Here is a 19,692-nt window from a genome sequence, read left to right on the forward strand (position 1 = left end):
TGTACTTACATTTACGAGTCATTAAATCATGTTTAATCTGGACTTCTCTGTGCATGCTCTTTGAGGTGGTGACCATAGACCTCCATTATATGACTGATAGACACAAACGGTTTGACCTAAAAATATCAAAATTGAAAATACTGTGGAAACAAAGACAGCTACATCTTGGATGCCCTTGAGGTAAGATAAAACATACCAAAAATTTATTTCAAAGTGAACTATCCCTTTAACAATAAATGGCTGGCAAAGATTATGCATTCAATAGCATTGTCGCATCACAAAAAAACACTCTGAAAACCCCATTGCAAAGCACTAGGATGAAAGAATCTAAGACACTTGGGCTAGAAACATAAGTACACAAATGTAGACGCAAATGTTTAGCCAAAGCATTACAAGCATGCATGTCTTTGTTGTTTTACAAGCTTAATGTGTATTCTTGCATTACTGTGGTTAGCACCAAGCTTCAGTGCTCAAATGCATGATGCATAATGTCTGTGTTATTATTTGAGCGTGCTATATAAACATATTGATTTACAAACTAGATTAAAATTCAAACTGTTACTCTGAAAGAGAAAATTGACAGAACAAGACAACTTGGGCTATTGGCAGTGGCGAGAATGCAACGTGTACTTCAATTGGTCTGACATATTTCAGAAATGCAACAATGCACAAAATCAAGAGTGCGTATATCAACTTCAGATACTTGCTTAAAGCATGCATATGCTTTGGAATAATAAAACAAACCAAAGTGAACATGCAAAAATGGCGCATGCATTAATCACATAGATCAATCATGGCTCGGTGTGCAATATTTATATGCAACGACACCTCTCTGAAGCAAACAAATAGTCTAGTCATGATCCGTGCTCCTGTCAAATCTAATGTGGAGCAGTTTTCACAATAGCAATCATGGGATTGTAGTACACTCGAAATCCTACAGTTCAAATATCTACATAAAGCATGTTTTGATTCAAACAAACCAAAGTTAAAAAAATTCAAAAAACGCTCCGTGCATCAATCATATATATATATATATAGATGTGCAATATTCAAATGCAACGACACCTCTCTGAAACAAACAAACAGTCTCGATCTGTGCACCTGTCAAAACCCATATTGAGCAATTTTCACAATAGCAATCATGGCATTAGTGTAGTACATTCGAAATCCTCTATAACACCAGAAGAAAAGCTGTGTCCTTGCGCTCGGTCTATAAAAATGAACCCTTAGCCAATTTCTGTGAGCTGGGTAGTACGCCTGCCTCCTCCTCCCCGTGGCAAAGTGAAATGGAATTGCCTCTCACATTCAAAGACAGCTCAGTGGAGGTGATAATAGAGCTACTCCCTGCTGTCTACAGCCAGGAAATAGGAAAGTGGCATATGGGGCCAGGAACCAAACAGAACAGGAGATACAGGCTGGCAAGGAGGAGGGAGGGGGGCAGAAGGAAAGGTTAATGATCATTCCAGAATTCTAGTGGGAGAAAGTCTTCTTGAAGTTGAGAGAGTGGGGGAAGGGAAAGGAAGAATCGACTGCTTCTTTCCGAGACTTACCTTCAAACAAACACTTGGCGAATTGGATGCCACTTCCGTTCCGGCAACACCGAACGCCATATATTCGAGGACGGACGGCGTGATGATTATTTTGCAGTCAAAAGTATATCATTGCTTTGGTGATGCATTTTGTCCACATTATGCACAAAGACAAACAGCTTCAGTAAGTTGCAATTAAGTTGCAAGCATGCAATTATTGCTCTCAACTAGTGGCACCAAGCGGAATTGCAGTCTGTTTGGGTTTATTTGAGCAATCTGACATTATGACATTCTTTCAAATGCATACATTCAATGCAGTAGCCAAACTATCAATGTTATCAATCTATCATTCTACTACATGCACATATGGAGCAAATGCACATATGCATATTTACGTACATTTACATGTATGCATTTGAAAGAATGCATTGCATTCAAGGTAAATACTTTATAATTTCAAACCCATGAGCCTGGCATGCTGCTTGTAACTAGATCAAATACTCAAGAATGCATTGCAAGTTCAAATAAAAACAAATTGTCAAATTGTCCAATGCAAACAAGTCAAATTGGATGCAACTTCCGCTCTGGAGATCAAACGCCATATGAGGAGTCATGATGATTATTTTGCAGCTAAAAGTATATAATTGCTTTGGTGATGCATTTTGTCCACATTATGCACAAAGACAAACAGCTTCAGTAAGTTCAACAAGCATGCAATTATTGCTCTCAACTAGTGGCGCCAAGCGGAATTGCAGTCTGTTTGGGTTTATTTGAGCAATGACATTAGCCAACTTTGATACAGTATGTTTGGCTATACATATGAAGCAAATGCACACATGCATGTTTACGCACATTTACATATATGCATTTCCAAGAATGCATTGCATTCAGGGAAAATACTTGATAATTTCATGCATTTATCGAACCCGTGAGCTTGGCATGCTGTGTAATCATATACTGAAGAATGCATTGCAACAAGTTCAAATGAAGACCTCCGATGCAAAAGCCTCCTCCGTAAAAAAAAATGAGATAGTAATATTGAGTGAATGCTATACGCTCATCAAATACTTTCACTTCAAACTCACTAAATCCCAGTCTCAGCCCATTCAGAAATGTCAGTACTTGGGTAGAAACCTATACATAGAAGCCTGATAAAAATGGTAATATTAAACAAAAACTTTAGACGGACTTGGGGGCTTCAAATACAAACAAATTGTCCAATAGAAACAAGTCAAATTGGATGCAACTCCTGCTCTGGAGATCAAACGCCATATGATTATTTTGCACAAGTATTTAATTGCTCCTATGATGCATTTTGTCCGCAATATTTAATTATTTTAGCAAGCATGCAATTATTGTGCCACTAGTGGCTCCAAGCGGAATTACAGTATCTTTGGGTTTATTTGAGCAATCTAACATTGGCCAAATATTGCAAAATGGCTTGAAAATGTGAACAAAAGTCAACAGTCATTTAGTTTGGTGCTGCAAGTGGCATTACAATTGCAGATGAAATATCTTTAAGCATGATCTAAGAACCACAAAACTTACCTTGATCAAATTGCATTGCTTCCAGAAGGATTTTGTCACTGTCCGAATGCGCTGTGCTCATTTGTGCATGCATATTTCCATAAGTAACAGTGCCCAGCTCTGCCTGTCAACACACAACAACACTCTGGACTCATGCCACCCTGCGAATGAGTAGACACCGTCTGAGACAACTGGTATAAAGCGGGCAGGCAAGGTCTGAGGTATCACAGGGGTGTGAAAAGAAAGCCCAAAACAATAGACAGTGATTAAAGTGGCACCTTAAATGCACGAGTGCAAACGTGCAAGAGCGAGTTGAGACTGCAGAGGAAGGCAAGAGAGCATTAGCAGACTGAGAAGTCGCTTGCAGTTCCTCACCCTGTTACCACACCTTGGCCGAGGCAGTTTGTAGCCTCTCAGCACTTCAGAGTGGATCGCGGGCCTTTAAGTATCAATTAAACTAGCAGTGGGATTAGCCACCTCATCATCAAGCAATTTGCACTGCGTTGCTCCTCTGCTGTGCCTTTGTTCGCATTCATTTGAGGCTTTTTTTTTATCTCTCTTCGATGACAGAGGTATTTGAAGAAGCAAATGACAACTGTTGAAGGGCACAGTTGAACTGTTGAGGTGCTTGAACAGATTAGAGTTCGCTTCCTGTTCTTAAGCTCAAGCACACGCATACAGACGTGCTAATAAGCTAGACATGCTAAAACGCCGATAATCGATGGTGCACAAACACAAACAAGACCAAAAACCATGTGAGGGGAGCACATAAAAGCACATGCATGTATGTGTGCATTTCCATTGATGCATTTGCAAGACACTTTTATAGTACCTAAATCGACTTGCATTGCATTCAAGCTATATGCTTTATTAGTTCATGCGAATCAAACCCATGACCTCACCATGCAATGCCACAACTTTTTTTTACAATGTAGTTCATGGCAAAGTCCTTTTAGGCAAGTCATGCCACTCGGCCGCCATCTTGGCAACGCCTCCGGGCAGCTATTTCGGACTTTACAAGACCAGGCTCTATCTAACTGAATGGGGAGAGAGTCAGAACTGCACTTTCACTGGTCACCAGGACATAAAAACTGCATGTATAGAAACAGCAGTAAAATATAATAAAAATCGCTGGAAAAGTTCGATGACTTTACCCCAAAATAAGGTTTATAACGCCGTGTTCCCACAGGTTATACTTTTACTGCGCATGCGCAAGGGTTCTCTCGCTCTCTGTCGCGCGCTGCACAGTTTTACATATGTGCGCGCTCTTGCTCGCTCGCTCTAGATTCCGGGAGATTTTACTAATTTGCGGTCATCAACGAGACTTGGGATGTCTGATATTTAAACAACGCACACACATACACTGCATATCAAATCTGCCGCCTTTTCAAACAGGAACGTATTTAAATGTTTCCCAGCTTGACTGTTAAAAGCTAAGAATTGGCTGTCCAGCGGGAGGGGCGGGGCATTTGCATACAACCGCCATCTTTGGTGTTACGGGTTGACCTTATGTAGCCCCGCCCCTTTTCAGCGTTGCGCTCGTTGTCTTTTGACTTCCGGTCTGTATTTCCACAGCGATCTTGCATAGGTATGAATAAACTGCTTGTAAAAAAATTCCCGTTCGACATTTGTTAAGACATCTGCTTTAGAATGCTTATGATAAACATTACAATGCTCATGATAACTTTTGTTAACTCTACAATAAGTAAATCCACTTCACCAGCTAATTATTTCTTGACAGCGATGCCATAGAAATATACAGAACCGGAAGTTCAAAGACAATATTCTAAAGATGACGGCGCCCACGTTTCTTTGGTGTATAAGGTCTATAGCCAACTTGTATTAATTACGGATTGAGGAAGTGGCATAGAAAGACATCTCTCTATATAAATAGTCTCTGTTCATGGTTATGTAAGAAAGAAAAGAAGTAAATCAGGTTACATTTTTAACTTTAACAAAATATTCCTGCCTAAAAATCAGGGGTGGAATCGAACTCCGGACCAAGTGGGAAAACAGCCCCAAAGACTTGCATTTCAGCAGGAGGACACACGGATTCAGCCGACATACATGTCATAGAGACAACATTCATCTTACAGGAGCCGAATCTCACAACGAGTTATCACCAGAACGCAGAGGTGACATGACAGGGCCTTCAGAGGCGGATCAATCAATAACCTCCAGAGCTCGTGTTCAGCGATGCTGAATGTTTCTCTGAGACGCTCCAATACCGAGATTCAAACAGAGAACTTAAATTACAATTATTAACCATATATGTTAATCTGATTTCTCTCCGAAAGTCAGCCTGTATATCTGTATGAATGGCAAATTAGTTACAAACACTGTAAAAAAAATATTGGTTTAACTTAAAAAATAAGTAACCTGGTTGCCTTAAAATTTTAAGTTGATTCAAATGGAAAAAGTGAGTTAATACAATGAAGGAGATTGATTTAATCATCAAAAATCAAAATAATATGTTATCTGAACTAAATAAATTATTTAAGTTGATTTGAAAAGAAAAAAAATGTTGTGATAACAAATCTTGAAAATATTTTTTTTACAGTGAAGAAATACAAAAATACATCATATAATCTTCATTCCTCTCTCTTTTTCTTATTTATGCACATTTTATGTTATCGGTAATACTTTACTTTTAAAATGCATGTGATGATGTTTCTGCAATATTTTGAAAAAAAAAAACATCAGTGAAAAGTGATATGATCAGGAAGTAGAAACTTTCAAAAAATATTCAATTTAAGCAATTGTAACTTTTTTATTTAAAAAGTTATACTTAATCAATGTAATACAATTTGAGTTCAAATGACTAGAGTTTATTTTTTATTTTACTCATTATATGTATACTTTATTGTGATATTTTTTTTTATTTGGAAAAATGTTATATCATATTAATGACATAACATTTTCATCCTATCTAATTTTGATTGATCTTTCCTTTTTCTAACAACATGTTTAACCATATTGTAATTTAACCACATTTCAGAGTAAGTATAGTCCAACAAGCATTTTCATTTTGAATGGGGAACATGTGTGTGTCAACATGTGTGTGATCAGAAATGGTCAAGTTTACAAAGCATCACTGACATAATCTACAAAATCAAGTTTGAATCGAGCAATTTTGGCTGAATTGTTTTGAGAAATATCAATTCAGTGCTTCAACGTAAGAGTAAAAGTAAATGAATGATTAAAAACTTCTCTTCCATTACTAATACTGATGCTACTAAACAAGTCTCATGTCATTGGCTTTAGGTTTAGCATCTTTTTGGCTCCTCTATCAATATTGTCAGGCCTACCATGATGAAATCCAAGCCGTTGCTGAAATATTCAGCACTGAGGTTTTTATTTGTCCCCACAGAGAGACAGTGTATGATTTAGTAATGGAGATGGAAGAGGCTGCCAGCACACATCTCTCTCTCTCTCTCTCTCTCTCTGCCATCATGGCTGAGGAGCTGAGATTTCTGGATGGCACTAACATAAGCCGTGTTTGATAGCTGTCCAGCGTCTGTGTGCCGTTCAGATATCTGCAATCATGCGAACCTAAAAATATAAAGCAGGCACAAACATTTTAAGATCAACTCTATTGCGTTTATTTTTGCTTGTATTTTATGTCAGTTGCACTTGAATGCCACTAGTATGCATGCTACATTATTAAGTTAAAGTGTGGAATAGTTATATACTATATGTATTTAACATTAATGCATTTGGCAGATGCTTTTATCCAAAGTGGCTTGGATCATAGACTTCATTCAAGTGCATTAATGCATATGTGAATGTTCGCCAAGAAAAAACAAGCACTCGTTCCTGTTGTATATCAGGCATCAGATGAAGTTACTTCCTCTAAATGTCTGTGCCATTAAATCAGTGTTATCACTATAAGTTGTTATAGTAAATGTGACTTTAACACACCTGCTCAGATACTCTTCAAACTGTTGCTCTCCCACGACAGTAGTTGTAGACGAACACAAAGATATAACTGAGCACACTTGCACTGCATTGTCACTATCTCACGACCAATTCGTACGAATTCGACGCATGATTAAAAAGTGTCTAATTCGTACTAATTCGTAAGACCTCACTCGTACTAATTCGTACGATTTGTCTAAACCCACGTGGTGGTTAGGTTTAGGGGCGGGGTCAGGGGTAGGTCATTCGTACGAATTCATATGAATTGGCCAATTCGTAAAATATGTACGATTTAGCAAAATCGTATTAATTCGTACGAGTGAGGTCGCATGAATTGTTATGAATTAGCCACTTTTTAATCATTCGTCGAATTCGTACGACTTGGTCGTCTGACACATTATAGACATGATGCATGGAATTGACAATGCATTAAAAAATAATGCAAAACTCACAATTAAATAATTTGCTCCCTTTCAGTTTATTTTCAAATTAATCTGGCCACAACACAGGAATTTGAACTGGATATTAGAAATTTTAATTCCTCGCTTTCAAATGCTGCATTCAGTTACCTCAAGCATGAGCCAATGAGGTTCATTCTCGTATTACGCATCACGCTTGAGCTTCAGCAAGAACCAATGAGGTTCATTCTCGAGTTACGCATCACGTTTGAGCTTCTGTTAGAGGTTTGTTTCTCAAGCGTCAAAGCAGGTTCGATTGAGCTTGTTCGTTTATATGTAAATAAAAGCCTTAATTAAATCTGTTCATCATATAAAACAATCAAATCTCTACAGAAATTTTGAACTAAACCTCTTAATTCATATTGATTGGTTTTACAATCTGACCTTTTTGAAGCATCAAAGTGGTAGTTGGGTAGCTGTCAATGGAGTGACAGAAATCTCTCAGATTTTATTAAAAAGATTTTCACTTGTGTTCTGAAGATGAACGAACATTTTTGTGTGAACTAGCCCTTTAATGTATATTTTCGCCAACCCGACCAAGTCGTACGAATTCGACGAATGATTAAAAAGTGGCTAATTCGTAACAATTCATACGACCTCACTCGTACGAATTAATACGATTTTGCTAAATCGTACATATTTTACGAATTGGCCAATTCGTATGAATTCGTACGAATGACCTACCCCTTACCCCGCCCCTAAACTTAACCATCACGTGGGTTTAGACAAATCGTACGAATTAGTACGAGTGAGGTCGTACGAATTAGTACGAATTAGCCACTTTTTAATCATGCGTCGAATTCGTACGAATTGGTCGTGAGATAGTGTTGATTTTCGCAGTATTTTTGTTGCCTGGAAATTGAACCCACAAGCTGGGCACTGCTTTAGAGGAAGAGGAAAAGTGCTAATTTACATTTACAAAAATCAAAGGTCCTTAAAAAGAACTTCGAAAAGACAATTAATGGATTTCTCTTTAGTGCTTCTCAGCTTTAAATCCAAACTTGGCATTTATGTTTGGAGGTGTTTCATCACCACAGCTATAGTGAAATGAACACAACTCTCATTTCCATCCACTCTATTGTAAACACATCCAATGAATTTGACATGACCTACAGGACGCAAAAGACAATAGAAGAAAAGCAGGACTCGCAGGACAACAAGAGAAGCCGTCGGTGCTCAGGAGGTGTGGGGTCCCTGACGTGCAGATTAGGGTTTTGGGAGCACTTTGCAGGTTGTTGTCGCAGAAAAGCCAGCGGAGAATTGCACTAGCTCATCCCCAGATAGAGGAGCGTGTGAGCAGAGTAGGCAACACATTTGTTTTGCACTAAATTAAAAGACCTTAGGAAAAGAAAAAGTCAAATGAATTTGTCTATATAATCAGTGCATCTGTTGCTCAAACTATTCTACTTTGCCATGGAAATATTTTTCTATAGGCTATCTATATTTGCATTAACTTTGGTTGCTTAAATTTTGGTTTAGCACTCAAAACTATAACGTGTTACTTCATGTAAAGACTAGATGTTCTTGTTGACGTATGGCGTTTAATTTGCTTAATAAAATCATGTAAAAGTTAATAATATATTTTTTATTTTGTAGTAATTGCTATATGAAAGCAATGTATTGTCTCGTTCCGTATTGCTTTATTGAGTGACACCAACATAACCAAGCTAATTATTTGCTTTTCAGTTGTTTTTGTTTTAAACATTTCGGAGGTAAAAGTGTCACTTGCCACATTTAGGGTGTTTAGCACTAAAGTTCACCAATGCAATCCCTTTATATAAAGATAATAAAAGAATACAAAGTAAAGGGCTCATATCATGAGGAATAAAAATCTCCTTTATCTGCTCAGATATCCTTCATTGTACTATGTGTTCCTGCCCACTGAAAAAGAAATGAGCCATTCTGAACATTGTGCATGTCACTGACACCAGATTAGCCAACGCATTCTCATCATAGGGCGTCATATAGTGACACTTTGTCTAAACCCAACGCACATGGCACCCTTTTTCGTCAATATAACACGCACAAAGCTTTGTTCGGTTATGTTAGGTTTAGTTCTGGGGTAGGTTTAGGGTTAAACCACTAGGAGGCGCCTTCTGGCCCATATATATCTGCGTCTCATAATGACGCTAACGGGTGCCATGGATGTAGATGAAATGTCAAAATCGTCAGTATATGACGCCTTGGATTAGCACATGTGATCACCATAAGTCAGAAGATAGGCTATTATTCCTGAAGAATTTACAATAAAAGTGAGCAGATGACGCTTATTTAAAGCAAGATTCCTGATATTTTAATCTGATTGGAACAGTTTGGCCTCGTTTTATGAATATTTCACAATTTGATGCAGCTTTAAACTCCATTTAAACCGAGTGAAAAGGGAAAGCCTGGGCCAAAAACACAACAGCTGTGGAGATTCAAATAAATCGCTAGAAAATTCAATGTCCAAAAATAATAATAATAATAATAAAAAAACAACTTATGACTCACTGAGAGTAAATTTGACCAGGTCTACTCTTTTGTGAATGTAAGTGAATCATCATTGTCTGGGAGACTTTCAAGCAATATAAGGTTTTTATAGTCAGTCATTTAATGTCTTGTGCCGGTTCAGAAGGAGCATTAATGATTTTGTCCTCCCACTAATACCGCATGAGGTGTCAGTCATACACTCTGCGCCTGCCAGATTACATCCACTTTCAATTTCTGCACGGCCAGATGGTTTCTTCACACTGCATAAATAAATGAATGCGGGTGTGTGGACCTCCATAGCACGGATCACATTCTCCCCGCTCGTCTTGAAGACGAGGCGAGTTTACGATCTCGCAACCTCGGAGGTGAGCGGAACCGCGCGGGAAGGTCCGCGGCCGCTTAAAGAAAGTGTTATCCTTCTAGATGTACGAGACACACATTTGCGAACATTGTTAGACAGATTGCACCACCTTTGTCTGCGGTGTGAACCTCTATCAATTACGTATCTTCCCTTTGATGATCGCATTCCGTTAGAATAGCTGCTAATGAATCGCGAAGCGACGTGTGGAACGGTGAAAACAACGCGCGTAAACGTATTCAATTTCCGCAGCTTGACGTGAGGACGTCCGCGCGACACACGGGCCGAAAGGTGTTTCATGCGGGCTTCCAGTCATTAGGACCTGGCAGCGGTGTTTCTCTCTCTCCTACCTGTAAATGGACTCAGAGGAAAAACAGTGACGGAGCCCGGTGAGAATTTCACTGGGGGCTTGGAAATTCACACCCGCCCAAGGTGTTGTTTAGGCGTCTGATAAACATGTGAGAAAATAATAGGCTGGAGAGGAGTGGGTGCTTCAACCAAGGAGACCAGAGTCAAGATCGAGATTTTTGAATAATTAACTTTGTGATCAAGACGATATCAGTCTGTTAGTCTTCATTTGTTCAATAGGAGCAACAATACAATAGAGAGGAAGAGGGGAAAGTGAGCCAGGCATGAGAGAGAGGGAGAGAGAGTCTTGGAAACCAGAGTTGTGGATCTAATTGAGGCTGCAAGCGGCCATATGGGCTAGTGTGAAAATAGCAAACGCTATCAGTAACGGAGAAATAGGAAGGGAGGGAGGAAAGAAGAATATCTAAGATATGACTATGCATTCGGAGCCAATTCTCTCTCCAGCTGTAGGGACAAAACGAACACGTTTCCTGAATCGCTAAACGCTAATCGCTGCTTCGAGCGATCTTTGTGTTGAACGCGATGTGAATGAGTGAAGCGTCGTCCCGAAGCCCTTAAGATGCTGAAACGCACGCATGCCAGCCATAGGAAGCAGGCCAAGAATGAAAAACAAAGTGCATGTGAGCTTCTCCTCCCAACGCGCCTGATGTTCCGAGGCTGCCTGTTATCCGAGGTGTTAATTGGCAAATTCGGTACAAGTCAAGAGCGTGTTCCCTGCCGTCCTCGCCCAGCTAGGAGAGGTCATTAAGCCGAGAATGGATTCTCTCATGCTGCCTTAACCCTTGCGGCGCATTGCATCTCTCCCTTCCTCCTTTTTTAACCATCTAAAGCAAAGGGAAAAAACATATATGCAACATATAACACCGTGTATCATTATTTCATTATTGCTTCTGAAAGGTCCGTGGAATCACAACTGTAGCTTGCAACGGTTATGAATATGAATAAAGTGAGATGGATGGATAGATGGCAAAGGCCTTGATTAGGACGCACAAATATGCCTAGCCTATACTGAAAATAGAACCCTAAAAATAAAAATAATTTTTTGGCATCTATTGCCCATGGATAACGTTCTACAAGTGAACATTCGTTATTCGTCGTTATCTGATTTTTAGTACTCAAAATTTTTAGCAGAAAAACGTTATTGTTCCTGGAAAGCGTGTATATGTTGCTATTCTCAGAACGTTCATAACATTTCAAATTAACATGCGCGTTTGGAATGAACAGGTGTGTTTGAATAATTCTAAAATGGAATTTTCCATTAACGTTCGCATTACAAAAACACGAACATTTAAAACATAAAAAACGGGTGTTTTGAATCTTAATAGAATCTTCAGAAATAATATTCCAATAATTTAAAGTTCAGATTTTTGTTAGCCGAGCTGGGAAAATCCACGCGCGGAAGCTTAAAGGAGTGTTTACATAGCCTACTAAGAAAAAATGTTACGCTTTAAAGTTACTATAGTAATAACTAATAGCCTAATGCATGATGCAACTAAACCAAACCAAACTCATATTCAACATTAGGCTACTCAGTATAATTACAGTGTAAAAACATCAATATAAAGTTGCAGTTTGGGTTAGGGTTGGGTTAGGGCTTGGTTTAGGGTTAGTCATACTTGTAATTTTGCCTACAACAATGCCGCCTTAAAGTAAAGGTTCACTGAATGGAACTTTGGGGAAACCAAAATAGAATTATTCTATGCATCGCTGCGAAACCTCGCTTTTTGGAACACTTCTTTTGAAGAACCAGCTTGACTTTAAGCATCTTGAAGCAAAGCCTGTGCCGGTCTAAGAGGCCTTCCTCTCCTCGGAAACGGTAGCGTCCTCTGGGGCTCCGGGTGCGATCTCACCAATGCCTCTGTCATCACTTGCTGTGACTGCCAAATCCGTGCTCCAGAATCGGGGTTCTCGAAACAAACACACACAGCAGACAGGACTGCTCAGAGACCTACGGAAGAAGCCTTTCGCTTCAACACATTTCGCCTGACACGAGGAGGAATCGCGTCGCATCCTGAACCGAGAGGGACCGTCGCGTTGCTTGTTGGGTAACATGTAAACTGCGGGGTGGCCCTCTCCTCTCTTGCCCTTACATTTGGTCTGCGTCCATATTCGCATGTGTTTATGTAGGAAGTTGTTGATTGTCTGCACGACTTTGATATGGAGAGATGGCCATCGAGCCATCGGGAGGAGAGAAGATACCGGCCAACTGACCTAAAACACCTGCTGGGGGGTACAACGCGAGCGCGCACAGGTGCATATTGTTATACAATTCTCAAAATACACAAAATAGATATCCTAGCTGCAGATGGGGGGAAACAACATGCATCTAGGCTCTAAACAATGCTGGGTTGTTTCAACCCAAATTTGGGTAAAATATGGACAAACCCAAATGTTGGGTTAAAAATGTAATTTCACATTTTAACCCAACTTCAACTTTCACTTTCAAATGTACATTTTTTAATTGTATTTTTAACCCAACATTTTGGGTTTGTCCATATTTGACCCAAGTATTTAGAGTGTAGATTTGAAACGCCTAAAATAAAAGAACATCAATGCATTTTTAAGCGAAATGTAATGGGGGAAAAAGACACGTGACAAGTCGATTTCACAACAAACATAATTTGACATTACAATCGTGTCCTCAGATCTCAGGTGTTTGCGGTAAAAGGCGACAACACTGAGCCTTCGTTATAAACACTGCACACAATACTGTGGGAATATACTTCCTCCGATCAAACTTTCAGTGATGCTGAGACTGTCTCTGACTTCCTGTTAATTAACACTACATATTAATTCCTCCATCTTTTCCCCTCTCCTCTCCCCTTCCAGACTGTGATTTGGCAATAGTCAGCCTCGTTACTCAGATTGTGTGTATTTGGTCGTACAAAAAGAAATAAGATCATGTAGCCTATTATTTTTTTTAATGTGTAAACGAGAGGGAGTTTCCGATGTTTTAGTCATTTATTTACTAAATATTAGCTAGAATTATTATGTTTGTATATTTATTTATTTATTTTAGCAGCAATGGTTGTCGAGGACTGGTCAAGAAATTAGGATACGCACAATTTGCTTGAACGAAATTTTATATATAATGCTATCCATTGATTAATCACGTCATAGCAATAGCCGATTAGATTTCGATACATTCAGCATGAATTCTGTGATGTCATAACTGAGATGCGGGAATTTTTAAAGAAAATTATAATGCAACAATATAATAACGAAATTAAAAGTCGTCAGTGTCAGCTGTAAACGAAACGAGAAAATGTTTTTCTATACCAGACATGTTGTTTATAGCCTAATATTATTTGTAATTTCCGTTTGCGTGTAAAACATTTCAATAGTTTAAAGTTAGCCTATATTTAATAATAATAATAATAATAATAATAATAATAAATAATTAATAAATTAGTGAATGTAAAGAGTTTTAGCAAGGTAAAATAAATGTAAGTGATTTCCAAAAAAATAATTCTTCATGAGTCTCAAAACATAATAATAATTAGGCTATAATAATTGGGCTAATTTTTATTAGTAGTAGCTGTGGGCCTAAAAATCCACATCTCGCGGGGAATTCCATTGAACGATGTGTTGCAGTTATAGGACATGAGGAAACATTAATTGAGGAAAGATTAGAAACAAATGAAATAGCAACAGATGTTTCAAATGATGCTAATTTAATGTAATTATCCGTGTCCCATTTCTTGAAGCAAGTATATTAATTCAATTAGGAAGCTTCATTTCCAACGTGACTTCATAGTTTAGGCCTATATTATTAATATAGAATATAGCCATGATATGTTTAAATAAAATAATGTATATAGGCTACATAAACGTATTACAAGAGGCGAGCAGACAAAAAGATATAGATGAGCAGGTTGATCCGTCTTCATATCATTAAAAAAACATTTTTACATTTCTCTCGCGCTAGAAAGGTAAAAACTTTTATGTTATACATATAGGCTATCTATAATGTATAGTAGCCTAAGGTAAAGTATAGTTTTGTCAAATCGATTAATCGTATAAAATAAAACTTTGAGTATACATAATGTGTGTGTGTGTGTGTGTGTGTGTGTGTGTGTGTGTGTGTGTGTGTGTGTGTGTGTGTGTGTGTGTGTGTGTGTGTGTGTGTATAGTGTTAGTTTGTAATGTAACACGAAGTTGCTGCCTTAAATTAAGTACAATCAACTTGGATTTTTAAGTAATTTCAACACAGTATGCATGAAAAATATTTTTTGTAACTTTAATAACTTAAAAAAAAAGTTGAAATTGAAATTATTTTGATGAGTTAAATCAATGAAAACATGTTGTAAATACGTATTGATTATATACTTTTTTAGTGCGAGTGTCTATATATATATATATATATATATCTTTTATCTAGCATAAAAGTTTGTTAATTATATTATTATATGTAGGCCTAGCCTATATATGCTATGCTATAACATAACATATAGGCTACATATAATAATATAATAAACAAACTTTTATGCTAGATGCGATTAATCGATTTGACAGCACTAATAATGTTATACTAACATTTATATATATATATATATATATATATATATATATATATATATATATATATATATATATATATATATATATATAATGGCTATTATATTAGACTGCCTATTGCCAACCATTTTTACAGCCATTTATTATTATAGGTAGATTGTTAAAATAAGACATAGCCTAATTTAAATTAGTAGGCAATTCAAACAATGCAACTTCTTTAGCTTGAAAGAACCTTTTGGCTCGTTTACGCGTTGGTGGAACTTGAGCCAACAGTTTTGTGCAGGTCTCTCTCCCCCTCTCTCTTTTTATTTTAAATAAAATATATTTAACATTTTTAAACTTTTTTTTAATTACAAAGTAATTTATTTATTTTTTATTATTATTATTTTTAATATCTGCCAGTAACGTGATGCAAGGTTCATCGAATGATAAAGTGCTTGTTAAACCGCTCTCTCTCTCTCTCTCTCTCTCTCTCTCTCTCTCTCTCTCTCTCTCTCTCTCTCTCTCTCTCCAGCGGGTCTCTCCGCGTTGGAATGAAGCTGTTTTCCGCTGAACTGTGCGGCGCGGAGCGTCAGCGCGGAGCGTCTGATTAGCATGCGGCAGTAATGAGGGTGAACCGGGTTCCATTGTTCCAACACCTCCCCTCTCCTCCGCACCAATCTGTCAGCGTTCAGACTCAAATGCTGCTCTCCACAAATGAATTGGATAATTAGTTGCCCCTCACGAATGCTGCACTCTTCTCACCCCTGATTGCTTTCACCTTTTTGCTCCTGGCAATTTTGACACCTCGTAATCAGCCTGCTGCTTCTCCTTCTCAATCTATAACCCTCATCTTCCTCCTCCTCTTTTTTTTTTTTTTTTTTTTGGGGGGGGGGGGGGGACTTTAATCCAAATATATTGCAAGAAAGTGCGCAGATGAATGAATGGAAGGCCTGCTTTACCGAGGAGTGGTGGTAGACCTTTTGAATAGCAAATCAATCATATTTCTGTCTTACACTTTCGGCATTATGCTGTCAAATTTGAGTCAACAGCAAGGACAAAAAAAAAAAAAGAAGAAAAAAAAAACACATGGACCCAGAAACTGTCAGTACAGCTTTCCTCTTCCAAATAACGAGCACTGACAACGTAATTATGTACAAGCATCTGTCCACGACTCCAGAGAGAGAGAGAGAGAGAGAGAGCGAGAGAGAGAGAGAGATCATTAGGGAGAGAGTTCATATTTGCTGCCTTTTAGAATAAATTCATGCTTTGATGTGAGAGATGAGAATTTGAACGCTCTGTTTATCCAAGTTGGGTCGTGTATTATGCGCAACACATTGTATGCTTTCGACATGCAATATTCAGCATTGCAAATAGAGCAAAAGCATGTCGTGCGCCTCGGTTGTTGTGTTGTTTTTCCTGGAGCAAAACAGCAACGTGTGGCGCGAGACATTGCGAAATTATGCTTCATTAAAACACGAGGATTTGAGAGGGAATATGGGTGAAAAGAATCTGTTGTCTTTTAGTTTGACTTCCTAGCCTACCTCAAAAAGATCGATGCTGACTGCTGATTGGTCAGTAAAGCGTTCCGAGAACTTCCAACTACTAGAAGCAAAAAGTTCTCATAATATCTTATTCTTACTATTTTTTTAAATACAGTATAAAGATATGGAAAAAAACAGTAAGGTAGCTAATTCACCATATGCTGAGCGCCACCAGTAGCGATAATTTTTGTTGCATAGCAACCTTCTGTGACGTCAGGCCGATATTTTAATAGGCCCTAGAATGACGCATCATGAATTTTCTTAATGAAATTATGTTTTAATTAGAGTAAAAATATGTTACGGCCAAATAATAATGTAATAGTCCTAACAAATCAATTAAATGTATATATAAATATATATTTTTATTATATATATATATATATATATATATATAGCCTACTGTATGTATGATGCATATATATTTTTATACATACCTAAAACAAACTTTTCTTAGATGCGATTAATCGATTTGACAGCACTAAATTAAACTTAATTGACTATTAATTTTGTAATGAAATAGGAGTTCACACTATAGGAGTTTTCACAACTATTTTGTTTTTGCATTTTTTGATCTGCGTCGGCCCCTTATTGGAGAAACACTGCCGTAAGCAACAGTATGGACACGATCAACCCAAAAAGCAATTGATATTTCAAGTAAATGTACTTATTTATTTGTTAAGTATACAGTAAATAGAGCTGTTCAGTCATGACATCCGTTTGTAGGTTGACCCGGATCAGTCATCATGGACTCCCAAGGGAATTTCCTTTGGGGTTTCAGAATAAAACTTGGCTAAACAAGGACTACAAGAGTTCTCAGATTGGCCAAGCATGCACACTCACATTCTCGTGTTTTAGTCCTCATTTAGAAACTTGTTAGCAAGTTACATTACATAGTAGCTTTAAAATTCACATATAGCTGTGTATAATTTATGTAGCACTGCAGGCCTTATTAAACACACCAACCAACACTAAATAAACCGATCTCCAGAGGAAAGCTACGACTTGCTGAAAAATGCTGTTTCTCGTTTAGTTTTAAAACCACAAACTGAACAATCAGGATTGCATACAGTAAGCTGGTCAAAACAAACGGCCGCTTTGTGTTGTTGAATAACCCTATCGGTGTTTATTTTGCGATAATGACCGGCTGGTTGTACATTATCCCTTAAATCAATATTTTAGGGGATCTTTTCTTCAGCGAAACGCTGCAAAAGTCCCCATGTGCAGCGCCAGTCTGCCAGTGTGAAAAACAACCACAAAACTATCTCCTCTTCACACCAGCTCATCTATGGAGTGTGTGTGTGTGTGTGTGTGTGTGTGTTAGCAGGCTGTAATCTGGGGCGCTGCGAGGTCTTTGCTGCACACGTGTGCCACTACACACATCTGACTATCTGCTCAACGCGTCGTCACTGAATTACTGAAAATTATTACGTTTGTTTACGACGCAGCTAATTATCCACACACACACACACACACACAGTCCAATGCAGCAAAAACACAAGCCCTTCTGTACACACAAGTGCAGTTATGCGATCGCATGAAAACCAAATGGAAAATTGTTTTGGTATTTGAGCACATAATCCACATGATATGCAGTCAGTTGATATTTCTCAGTGCTTTTTGTTCCTGGTCATTCATGTGGATGAAGCACAGACATCTAAAACAGGCCTAATAGCAAGCAGGAATAAATAATGCCGTATAAATCATAAGATAATTGTGCATGAAATCACAAATTGAGCTTGTATTGGATAGAAACACAGTTTTAATGAACCTGAAATACCTGTGCAGAAGTGCTGGCGTAAAGCAGATGGTGTTTATCGTTGAAATGATTATCCTGGAGTTATTTCTCATTATCAACAGATTCCCTCATACAGGTGGTACACATTAAAATTACGTTATCAAATTAAAGCAATTAAGAGTTATTACTTCCACAACATTTCAATGGAACATTTTTTTCAGCGATCGCTAAATTTGCCAGCCGTGTTGCTGAAGTTAAAACAAGAGATCTGAAGATGTGACGACTTGCCCCGACCTAAGCTCTGGTCCCGAGGACTGTTTAAATTAGTGACTCTTGCCTTAATGTATGTCAGTGTGGTTCACTAAAGGAAAAAAAAAAAAGATATTACAAAAATATTATATTGAAATTGAGCTAGGAGGAAAGGATGCACAAAATAAAAAGCATTTGTGTAATTGGATTTATGACTTAAAAAAAAATGCATAAATTACCAAGATATGGCAGTTTAAAGGGATAGTTCACTTTGAAATTAAGTTTTGGTATGTTTTATCTTACCTCAAGGGCATCCAAGATGTAGGCGTCTTTCTTTCCGCAGTAGTTTCAATTTTGATATTTTTAGGTCAAACCGTTCTCATCTGTCAGTCATATAATGGAGGTCTATGGTCACCACCTCAAAGAGCATGCACAGAGAAGTCCAATTATGAAATGAGTATTTATTAGTATTTATATCATTTTTACCTCTTGTAAGCACAGTCACGTCCAAGTGATCTAAGGGCGCGGGCCCTTTGTGGCTGTGGTTACAAGAGGTAAAAGCGATATAAATACTGTTGGTTTTCTCACACAAACCGCTCGTTTCATGTCTTAGGCCATCAATGTGTACTTACATTTACGAGTCATTAAATCATGTTTAATTTGGACTTCTCTGTGCATGCTCTTTGAGGTGGTGACCATAGACCTCCATTATATGACTGACAGACAAGAACGGTTTGACCTAAAAACATCAAAATTGAAAATACTGTGGAAACAAACACACTTACATCTTGGATATACATATCAAAACTTAATTTCAAAGTGAACTATCCCTTTAAATTCACAAATGTTATATATTCATATAAAAGGCTTGGGACTGCCTGCTTTTGTATTGATATATGCATAGCACAGGTAAGAGCTTGTTCTTTATGTTGGGATGCATTGAATAAAAGTACAACGGTGAGACAACTCGCCCTCCGAGATGCGGATATCTTTGCTGTTGCCATATCAAATTAAAAGACTTTTTGCCTTTATTGATTCT

Source organism: Pimephales promelas, chromosome 7 (assembly GCF_988280905.1).
Source record: "Pimephales promelas chromosome 7, fPimPro1.hap1.1, whole genome shotgun sequence".
In the NCBI taxonomy this organism is placed as follows: Eukaryota; Metazoa; Chordata; class Actinopteri; order Cypriniformes; family Leuciscidae; genus Pimephales; species Pimephales promelas.